The sequence below is a fragment of the Bos taurus genome, chromosome 29, assembly GCF_002263795.3.
Source record: "Bos taurus isolate L1 Dominette 01449 registration number 42190680 breed Hereford chromosome 29, ARS-UCD2.0, whole genome shotgun sequence".
Classification (NCBI taxonomy): domain Eukaryota; kingdom Metazoa; phylum Chordata; class Mammalia; order Artiodactyla; family Bovidae; genus Bos; species Bos taurus.
The window spans coordinates 5,492,162-5,499,916 of NC_037356.1; the positions used below are offsets into that span (position 1 = coordinate 5,492,162).

General features: G+C 42.6%; 1 pseudogene; it reads right to left on the bottom strand.

Annotated features, from left to right (window-relative positions):
* Positions 1 to 4,922: 4,922 nt before the first annotated feature.
* On the bottom strand, positions 4,923 to 6,179 carry LOC100337032 (upstream-binding factor 1-like protein 1; annotated as a pseudogene).
* Between the last annotated feature and the right edge of the window lie 1,576 nt (positions 6,180 to 7,755).

Consider the following 7,755-nt stretch of genomic DNA (forward strand, 5'->3'; position numbering starts at 1 on the left):
AGGTAAGTCTGCTTTACTTTGGAGACCAGCAATTGTCAGAGAGGGTCCACATGTCCAAATTTCTACTCCCCACTGATAATTTGAGGGTGAGGATTTTTAAATGGGGAGTTTAGGGTGTGTAGGAGAAAGGAAAGGGCTCCACGCAGAAATAGCACAGTCAGCTCCAACAGTCATCTTGAAATTGGTCATGAGGTTGTCTGACTAGCATCATTTGATTGTTTTAAGTACAGTTAATTTTAAAGTCTAGAGTCATTTATATTTTTCCAGTTTCTCTGAGGCCAGTTCTTGGAATTGTGTCAGTTACGGCATGGACAGTCTGGTTGTCATGCAGTTAACTTCTGTCAGGCGGGGCTTCTAGATTCTACAAAACAGGTCAAAGCATATGGCTCAGAATATTATGCATAGTCTTTGGAGAGGAATTAAAGGTTCTTGACTTTGCTTAATGACTAAATTATTATTATTTTATCTTGTTTGACTGTTTTTCCTTTGTATCTGGGTTTTCTCACTTCTTACATTACATTTATCCTTTGACTAAACTTTTTCTACAGGCAAAAGACAGGCTAAGGACGTTGCAGGTGGAGGGAGGAAGGAGCATAGGGTTCTGCTCTATTTCAGGGGTAGGTGAGAGAGGTAAGTACCTCTGAGAGTCAGGACAGTGGAGTCAGTCAAGAGAAAAATTAGAAAGATTCTCTAAGAATTGTGCAAATTTATCTGATGTTTGTGCAGTTATAATGTAATATGAGATAAAGATTTTGATGGAAACTTCTCAAGTGACTGTCTATCATTTGTAAATACATTGATACAAAAGAGAAACTCTTAAAGGAATCTCTTTGCAGGGATGAGTAAGTGCTGCTGTCCATGTGCCAACTTATGAACCCAAAACTCAGTCCAGAAGCCATCACTAGACAATGGGCTGGCTCAACCACTTTCAAGATGAGTTTGGTCCATTGGTGTAACCACACACTGGGGTCTTTAAACAATGATTCTGTATTGTCAATCTTAACCTCTTTACCAATCTTCAATTTAAATATTTAAAATCATATTTCTACCAAGATAATATGGACAAATCTACCTGAAAGTTGGTGAAATGATAATGGGATTCAAGCCTATTATACATTTTTTTGTATAATGAGAGACGACTCTGAAAGAAAGTTTCCTTAAGAACTGGAATTATTCTTAGATATGTCAATTGCTCACGTGCATGAGTCTTGTGCATGCTCAGTCCCTTCAGTCATTTGCCACTCAGTCTTTGCCATCCCATGGACTGTAGCCCAGCAGGCTCCTCTATCCATGGGAATCTCCATGTGAGAATGCTGCAGTGGGTTGCTTTGCCCTCCTGCAGGGGATCTCCCAGACCCAGTAATCAAACATGTGTCTCCTGTGACTCCTGCACTGCAGGCAGATTCTTTACCTCTGAACCACCAGGGAAGCCCCAGAGTCACAGAGAACTATAAATTACTTCAGGACATTTCAATTACAAGTTATATGCAAATAGAAATTATGATAGGGTACCTTACAGTTAAAAAAATTTCCCCTAAACATTCTTGGAAGTTAAATTTGTTGGTTGGTGATGTCATCCACCTTCTCGTCCTCTGTCGCCCCCTTCTCCTTCTGCCTTCAATCTTTCCCAGCACTAGGGACTTTTCCAATAAGTTGTCTGTTCGAATCAAGTGGCCAAAGTACTGGAACTTCAGCTTCACCATGAGTCTTTCCAGTGAATATTCAGGACTGATTTCCTTTAGGATAGACTGGTTTGATCTCCTTGCATTTCAACGGAGGAAGTTTAGGCCTTAAAAATTGTGGTTCTCCAGGAGCTCACAAAATTTCCCAGGGTGCAGAAAGCCCTGTGATACCAAGGAATCCTGGCAGCTTCTAAAGGGACTTGGACCCAGGAGGGAGGTGATCTCGTACCTGCCCAAGGCCAATCTGCCCACAGTGGTGCTGGGCCCCAGTAGACTCGGCCCTGGACTCAAGGGGTGGCTGCCCGCTGGGACCTTCCTTCAGGGTAGGAAGGGACCTTGCAGACCTTTGAGATGGCAACACTCAGTTCTGTGTTCTTGTCCCTGCCTCTGTAGGCACTGAAACTCTGACAGTCCAATGTGGTTTTGTCCAGAGAGGGAGCTTTACCCTGAAGCCCCAGACCGGCTCGTGTACCTGGCACATCTGGGAAAGCAGGGGTGAAGCTCTGCTCAGCCCAGAGTCCCCCGCCGGAGGATGTGCAGGAGGGGGCAGGGGAGGGGGGCTGCAGGGGTCCCAGAGATGCTCTTTACACTCAGAGTCTGTGCCCCTCACCTCCAGGGCCGGCACCTCCAGGGGAACCAGTGGGCTCCACTCCTGGATAGAGGGGACAGAATAACTAGGAAGGGTTTCAGGACTGAAAGTTCAAGAACTCCTGCCCTTCATTGAAAGACAAGCTGCAGACAAGGAGAGGGGAGACCGAGAATCCTGAGAGCTGAGTCCCTGACTCCTGCTTTCCTCCTGCTGCTGCCCCACACCTGTCCTTCCACAGGGTAAGGATCAGAAGTGCAGGCTGGGCAGGTTCTGAGAAGGAAGGTCTAATGAAGTAGAGCACTGGGTCGTGCTGGCAAAAATGCAGAAATATCTCTGCGGCTGAGTTGCTAGACTCCTGGCTTCAATTTCGTTTCTAGGGGAAAGGGAGAAGCTGTCTGACCATCAGTGAGCAGCGCCTCCCTCTCTTTTCTGTGAGTTTTTCAGTCAAAAGATATGTTTAGATTTACCAGGAGGATAGAAATCCACTTAACATTTTGTGGGTGTGAATGAACTGTGGGTCAGTCATTTTAGAAGCACTAAATCTAATCTTAAATTAGATCTTTTATGATTGCAGTTTTATTCCCAGTTCATGACTGGGTAGATGAGGCAACACATACAGATTTATAATTTTAACAAATGCCATCTGCTTCTATTAGAAAATTCAGACTTTGAACTTATATTGATCTAGTATTTGTATTTTTCTGCATCTGTTTTTAAAACTTTTAATTTTGTATTGGCATATAGCTGAATAGCAATGTGGTAAGCCTTTTCTGGTGATCTAGTGGTTAAGAATACCCCTGCCAGTGTAGGGGACATGGGTTCGCTCCCGGGTCTGGGAAGATCCCACAGGCCGTAATGCAACTGAGCCCATGTGCCACAGCTGTGGAGCCAAAGAGCTGGAGCCCGTGTCTGCAACAAGAGAAGCCACCCCAATGAGAAGCCCACACACTGCAAGGAAGAGGAGCCCCACTTCCTGGGCTAGAGAAAGCCCTTTGTCACCAATGAAGACCTAGTGCAGCCAAAAACAAAAAACAAGTAATCATATAAATATGAAACGAGTCGCCAGTCCAGGTCCGATGCACGATACTGGATGCTTTGGGCTGGTGCACTGGGATGACCCAGAGGGATGGTACAGGGAGGGAGGAAGGAGGAGGGTTCAGGATGGGGAACACGTGTATATCTGTGGCAGATTCATGTTGATATATAGCAAAACCAAAACAATATTGTAAAGTTAAAAATAAAATAAAATTTAAAAAATTAAAGGAACAAAAAGGATTAATCTTACGGACTTGAGAAAAAATTTCAGGTATATTAGTCATGATTGTTACCTTTTAAAAATGCTCTTGTAATATTTGGGCATCATTTGGGCTGTTATAATTTGAATGGTTAATTTTAATAAATTATTTGGCTGTTACTTAAAAAAAAAAAAAAAGAAAGAAATACTGTGATAGTTTCAGGTGCGCAGTAAAGGGACTCAGCCCCACAAAAACGTGTGTCCATTCTCCTCAAACCTCCCTTCCATCCGTGCGGCCACATGACACTGGGCAGAGCTCCATGTGCTGTACAGTAGGTTCCCTGTCTGTACATTTATAAAGAATCAAATATTTCCCTAAGACATCAAGGAGTAAGATGAACTCTCAAAACTCATCCCTTTTCATATATAAGAACACAACTACTTCTGTGATACTAACAGTGCATGAGAGCCAAAAATGAATATTTTTCATTTTCAGCCAAGAATATTTAGAAAAGTTTAATGAGATGATGATGGTTTACACTCATTTTCAAATATATGAATAAACCAAAATATTAAAAGTAATGTCATTCTGCTACATAAAAATTCCCAGTTTAGTAACCTATGGACTAAAATGCTTATACAAAACACCTGTTTAATACAATCACATAACATAATGCAAAAAAACCCAAGTCTATGGTAAGAACATGATTCCTTACAATCTTCAGCATGAGGAATGGGTTGGGGCAGAAACCAGAAGAAATTTAGATGCAGCCTGGAAAATTAGTGCCATTGAGTTTTAAGGAAAAGCTAACTCAAATGGAGCAGTTTTAAATTTTAATTTATAATTTTTGAAATCAGTAAGAAAAATCTCACAGATAACTCAAAGGATAAATATAGAGAGAGAAATGCTGCTGCCCACATGCCCATCCTTGCTTCCAAGATAAGGAAAGGCCAGGTCCTCACTTCAGAGAGAAGGGATAGAGACAATTGTCTTAAAGGCAAGTCTCCTACTTCCAGTCAATCAGATCTTCCCTCCCCAGCTCACTGCCTGAGTCCTGAAGGACAAGGTCACAGAGAAGGGGCTCACAGACCCCTGGAGCCCCTCACACGTCTGGCCCGCAGAGGGTGAGGAGAGCAAACCTTCCCAGTTCAGGGAGCTCAGTCTAGTCCAGGGTGCCCTGGAGCCCAGTCAGCTCAGGATTTATTCCACGAGGGGTCATTGCATTGACTTTCTCTTGAGATGAACGTGGGGTAGATGGAGAGGGCAGAAATTACAGCACAAGATGCCTTCTTTCCAATAGGTCCGACTTTGTATGAAGAGGGAGAGAAAGAAGGAAGACAACGAAGAGGCAATAGAGAGAAAGGCCCATGGACTTTTGCTGGGAAGTTCTTTGTCCCTTCAGGTTGTGAACTAAACTCAGTTGGAATCCGACGCAGAGGAGTTTCCGGAGGATGATGAGCTGGAGCTGCGGTCCTCTGGCTCAGAATATCCATCTTCATCCTCAATGCTGGGCGCTGAGGAGCGGCTGCCTTCCTCCTCTTCCTCATTTTCCTCTGATCTCCCTGAGGTAGGAGAAAGTTCTCCAGTCATGTCCGATGATGCTAACTCTGCCACCTGAAGCCCCGGGTCCTCTCTAAGCCTTCCTTGCAGATTCCCTGATGATGGGGACTGCAGACCCATCCTTCTAATCTTGGGATTTGGGCCCCCCATCACGCTCATGTTCTTACGCTTAGCACAGGTCGCCTCTCTGTAAGCAGCATATTCTTCAGGAGACAGAGTCCTGAGCCAGAGATCAAGGTCCACCTTGTACTGTGTCTGCAGTTCCTCTGCCTGCTTCTTATAAAGCTCCTTCTGGTCCTGGGGGACCCACTGCCAGCGTATACTGATCTCTACCATGCGCTCCCTCGGGGGCACCACTTTCAGCTCCCTGCTCGACCAGAGATCCTGGTGGAACTTGTGATAGCCATTCATTGGGGGCTTCTTGGGTTCTCCTTGGAATTTCCATTTCATGGGTAAATGGTTTTCTGGGGGAGGCTTCACTTTTTGCACATTTTCCTGAAACTTCTTTGGCACTTTGCTTTGACTTCCTTTGGGGACATCAGGTTTCTTGGAGTTCTGGACTAGTTCAGGGTGCTGTTCTCTGAACAGAGCCATTTTCTCCTGAAACTCCTGTTTCTCTTTCTGGAAATCTTGACTGTATTTCAGCTTGAGCTTTTCGGGTAGCTTCTTGTATTCCTCAGACAGAACCTTGGTCAGCTCCTGGTTGTTCATCTTGGGGTGTTTTTGGAGGTACTGAGGTCTCATCTCTTTAAAAAAGAGAAGGTAAGCTGTCAGGGGCTTCTTGGGTAAATTAGGATGTTTCTTGTGGTTTCTGCTTTTAGAAGGATTGTTAACATTTTCCTTAGCTCCCAGGATTAATTCTTTCAAAGTGTGGAACTTTCTCAATTTATACAAAATCTCTAACCATCTGAGTTTGCATTTTTCCCCAGAAAAATCTTTAAAAGCTACTTTTTCTCAGTCCATCATTGACTGGGTCATTTTGAATGTGTGTCTTTCATTGGATGGAATGCTTTTCTCCATATATTCCAGTAACTGCACAATGTCTTCTTTGGACCAGTCATCTTGACTTTTAGGCAGCACCATTTCTAGGTCTTTGGGACAGTTATATGGTCCTGGAAGTTCAGCCATCTCAGCAGAATCTCCAGCATCTGCACTCTCAAGATTCAGCAGGTGAGTGTGATGATTCTGTGAAGAAAGAAAAAGAAAGTTACTCTCCTATGTGACACATGAGAGAAGAACATATCACTTGGGATATGTCTCTTCTATCATTTTATTTACCCGTAAGAATGTAAATGAAAACTGGCCTAGTCTGAACTGACATTCATGGTGAACATTATGAAGGTTCCTTTGCAGAGTTAAGTATCTTCAGACCGCATTCACTCTGCCTTCCAAACAATTTCACCAGAGAGTGTTTTACATATAAAGGAACAAACTAAAAGACTGGCTACGCACTCAAGGGACAAAGAATAAGAGAAAATGAAGGGAGTTAATAAAAGTAAGTGCCTGAAAAGCAAAGGACTTTAAAACAGCAATGGCAAACCACAGCACATGGATAAGAATGGTCAAAATCCCAAAGACAGCCATCACCACATACTGAGAGGATGGGGAGAATCAGGAATTAATTGATGAATTCCTGATTCATTGATGAATTCCTGATTGAGGAATTCATTGATGAATCAGGATTCATCATCAATTCATTCACTGATGATGGAAATTCAAAATAGTACAGGCCTTCTGAAAGACAGGACAAGGGAATGGCAACCCACTCCAATATTCTTGCCTGGAGAATTTCATGGACAGAGGAGCCTGGTGAGTTACACTCCGTGTGGTCACAAAGGGTTGGACATGACTGAATGACTGATACTTTCTGAAAGACAACATGGTGGTTTGTTACAAAACTAAATATCCTCCTACCATGAAATTCCATAATCATCTTCTTCTACATTTGCCAAAATCAGGTGAATCCATTTAGAAAAAGTGCAGATGGATACTTCTAGTAGCTTTGCTCATAACTACAAAACGTGAAAGCAACCAAGATGTCTTTAGGTAGATGAATGGATAAAGAAACTCTGGTATATCCAGGCCATGGAATAGTATTCACTGCTAAAAAGAAATGAGTGAGAAAGCTAGCAAGAGACATGGAGTATAGTTGAATGCATATCACTAAGTGAAAGAAGTTAATCTGAAAAGGATATGTACTTCATGAGTCCAACTATAAGACATTCCAGAAAAAGAAAAATATAGAGTGAAATAATCCTTGGTTTCCAGCAGTTAAGGTTAGAGGACTGATGAACAGGTGATCACAAAAGATTTTTAGGGCATATAGCACTTTCATATATTATATTGGGGGGCACCTGTCACTATACATCAGTGCAAAACTAGTAGAATAAACAACACCAAGAATGAACACTAATGTAAAATCAGGAACTTTGGGTGACAATGAGGTATCGATTATAATAAGTACACCACTCTGATACATTATGTGATAATGGGGAAACTGTGTGTGTGCCTTTGTTTTGAGGAGGCAGGATATATATGGGAACTCTCTGTACTCTGCTCAGATTTAATGTGAATATAATCTCTTGAATAGTAACAATCCAGGGATTCCAGAGAATAGCTACATTCTTCTTCCTTTTTATTAATTTATTTTTGATTGGAGGATGATTGCATTAGAGATTGTATTGGTTTC